The sequence below is a fragment of the Myotis davidii genome, unplaced genomic scaffold (genome assembly GCF_000327345.1).
Source record: "Myotis davidii unplaced genomic scaffold, ASM32734v1 scaffold162, whole genome shotgun sequence".
NCBI lineage: Eukaryota > Metazoa > Chordata > Mammalia > Chiroptera > Vespertilionidae > Myotis > Myotis davidii.
In genome coordinates, this window is record NW_006300036.1 from 5,739,135 (window position 1) to 5,742,980 (window position 3,846).

Sequence of the window (3,846 nt, forward strand, 5' to 3'; positions counted from 1 at the left end):
TGTTCTGATAGTGTTCAGACTAAAATATCATTTTTCAAATAAGAAAGGATCAAAATAAAAACCAAATTTGACTTATAGCGTAGAAATAGTGTTGTTGTTTTTTTAAGTTTTAAGGTAATTACCTGTGCTTATTTGTAGAAGTAAACACAAATCTTTTAAAAATAAAAAAGTTTTAGATAGTATTATATTCAGGTGACATTAATAAGTTTTATTATCATTAATTATTAAAATAAAATCTTTATTTTTAAAAGATTATTTACATATACCCCTACTGCCTTGGGTACTGATACCCTTTTTACTTAGTTCTTTTAAAAGAAAGTAATAATAAGCATTTTTTTAAAATGACAGGAAAAGATACCTACTTTACAAAAAATCTTGCAAAAAATGAACTTTAAGCTTGCAAAAAAGTGATTACAGTATATAATTACAATGTTTCTAATCAAATAATGTGTGATAGTTAATCACAGGTTTAATTTTTATAGTTTAAACCACAATCTGTTCTCAATATTAACTTCATCTTATAACAACAAATTAGATACAGAGGTTCCTAACAGTTCTTCCTCCCTTTAAGTCCCACCCCAAACTATGCAAAAGTAAGAAGAAAAGGAAAATACTTGAGTTATTTTTTAAAAGTAAAACTAAACACAATTTTATGGTCTCTTAAATTTTAAGGGAAAAAAATGTTATTTATTCATCTCTAGTATTTATTTGTCTTTTGTGGAAGTGTTAAATCTTAAAGTACCACAATGAACTGTAATGTTAAATAAATCAAAACTGCTGCCTTATACTTAGGATTTAAGCAACTGTCCCAATGCATAGCATGACAAGAAAAGACAACACATGGGATTTGATTTAATTCTTAGAGAAGGAAAAGAAGAGATTCCTCAAACTCTCTGAAGCAAGAACCCACTTCACCTTCCTGACTCTCTCCCAGTACCCACTCCCTCCCATTTCCACCATGGCCTCTGGAACATGTCTGATTATAAATAAGGTATACCCTGAATCTCCTCAGTCTCTACCTCTGTCTGAAAGGAAACCCAACCCCTCACCTAGGAAACTGCCTCCTTGCAGCCCTCAAGAGTGAGAGATAGTCATTCTCCCAGACTGTGTAATTTCCCCGCCTTTCTTAGGTGAGTCCCTGGCCCTGCTTTGAAGCTCAGAACTAAAGGCAATATCACCATTCCTACATTTATATATCCATCCAACAAATATGTATTATTGCCTGCTATGCATCAGATTACAGAACTGTAAATCCTCAGACAGATCAAAATCTACTGAGACAATCACACTCAAAAAATAACTGCCAATTACAAAAGAATAAGAAGGTATATGAATAGTACAATTTAGTCAGGCCAAGAGTGGGGGAAGGGAGGAGGACTTCAGGATGAGAAAAGGAAGAAAGGAATGAACTCAGTTTTCAAGGAAGGAAGTACAACTGGTCCTAGTGGGTGAGGAAGAGAATGGTATGAGGGTGAGGTTTGCAGGGCCTGGAGGCCATGAACGTGAGGGCCAGAACGTGCAGTCTTGAGGGTCATGTTGAGGACTTTGGATTTTATTCTAAATGCAATCAGAAACCACTGTTAGTTTTTAGAACTTAATTCCTTATTGCAGTCCTCTACTTATCTGTTCACATTTAATCAGGATGTTTTTTCTTCAGCTCCACCCCAAATCCTTCCAAATCCTAGACAGTTTCAACATCTAAGACTTTTCAGTTACTCAACATCCTGGACTCCAGTGACTCATCTCCACCTCAAGCAGGCTTCTCCTCACTTTTTCCCTAGGCCAATACTACTCTACCTCTGAAATAAAATTCCAATACTATTTCATTCTCAGACCAAACCTCTCACTAATCCTACTCTTCCATTCCCACACCTTTCAGGTCTGTCCTTCAACCTTTAAAATTTTATCTGAATAGAAAAAAAAAATGGAAAAGTAACAATTTCATTGGGATAAAAAGTTATTACTATTTCTCCCATCCCTACCAAGGCACTTAGCATTTAGGCTTCTCTGTACCTACCTCCATGCTGATACCCACATATGTGAACTTATATACACAAACAGATGCTTGTTTTGATTACAAAAAGTGAATCATGCTGAATACATAATTCTGTGATTTGTCTTTACCTAAAAATAAAAATCATGAACAAATCTCAAGCCAGCAAATATACGGACTGAATTCATTCTTTAAATTCTTGCACATTATTCAAGGTACAGTTGCTGCCTATAGTTGCCCTCCCAAAGGGACTTCTCTTACTTGCTGCAAAAAAAAAACTCGCAGGTCCAGCAAAACCTTGAAGTGCGCTCTTCAGTGGAGCAAAGTGCTTCCAGTTTTTATAGGTGGAAAAGAACTCAGCTTGCAACTGAAAGTATGGGAACAGAATGGTTTCTCCTAGTACTTCAGTGGAGGATAATAGTTCTCAGGCCCATGAGAATGAAAGCCATCGTGCATTTCACCACTTGGTTTGCTGCTGCCCAAGAAATACGCAAGCCAGCCTGCTGACAGGTACTGAGGGAACCACAAGCATGATTATGCAAGAAAAATGAAAACTCACTTATGGGGCTTGGAAAGAAAAGATGGCCAGCAGAACAAAAACTGGGGATGCCTGCTGATGTAGAACTAGTTGAAGAAAGAGGAGAGAATTTTAATGAAAATATAATGGAGCCCTAACCAGTTTGGCTCAGTGGATAGAGAGTCGGCCTGCAGACTGAAAGGTCCCAGGTTCCATCCCAGCCAAGGGCATGTACCATGGTTGCGGGCACATCCCCAGTAGGAGGTGTGCAGGAGGCAGCTGATCCATGTTCCCCTCTCTTCGATGTTTCTAACTCTCTATACCTCTCCCTTCCTCTCTATGAAAAATCAATAAAATATATTAAAAAAATATATATATATAATGGAATTATAACACTAAAAATGAACACTTTCAGGAACTAAAAAACAACATGATTTAATTATAAATTCAAAATCTAACAGAAAAAGAGAATGACTGCCCTCGAGAAGCCTATTAGTGACAGATACCATGAGAAAAAAGATAAGTTGCATGGAGGTCAGATCCAGCAGATGAAAGGAGAAAAGGAACATGTGGAGAGGTAATATTCACATTACCAATAGAAGAGAGAGGAACCAAAATGGCAGCATTGGTACAACTTGTACTTGCTGCCTTGCACAACCACATCAAAAATACAACTAAAAGATGAAATGGGTATCATCTAGATAGAACCACGGAAGACTGGCTGAGTGGAAATTCTACAACTAGAAGGAAAGAGAAAAGCACATTGAAGTGGGTAGGAGGTGCAGAGGTGTAGAGGTGTGGAGGCGTGCACAGAAACAGGCTGGCAACTGGGTACGCTATTGTCTTTTTCAATCGAGATGGAGATACTAGCTTCCAATTACTCTGAACTCCAGTTCCGGGCGAGATTCTGAGGACCCAGACTTATACGGGGAGAAACTGGACTGTCTGGCATCAGGCCAGAACGCAAGGGCGGCTTTCTTGCAGACCCCGAGAACTCTCCAAGGCAGAGCAGACTGGCAGCCATTGCAGTTTGCTCTGCCTTGATGATTCCCTGAGACCCCATCCCACCCAATTTACAACCCCACCCAAGCTGTGAGCAGAGGCTTGTGCATATGAATGGCCTGTTCTTTTACAATCTAAAACCTAACAAACTGAAGCTGGGTCAAAGAGCACCAAAGCCTCCAAAAGGCCTAGACAGCAGCCTGCATTGCTTCACAGCTGATCCTTATCTGGGCACTTCCAAACCCCAAACCAAGAGGAGGAATCTGCAGATCTCTCTGTAGCTCCTGCTGGGTGGCCTCAGGCAGTTGCTGACTTTGCACCTCCTTGGAAATAC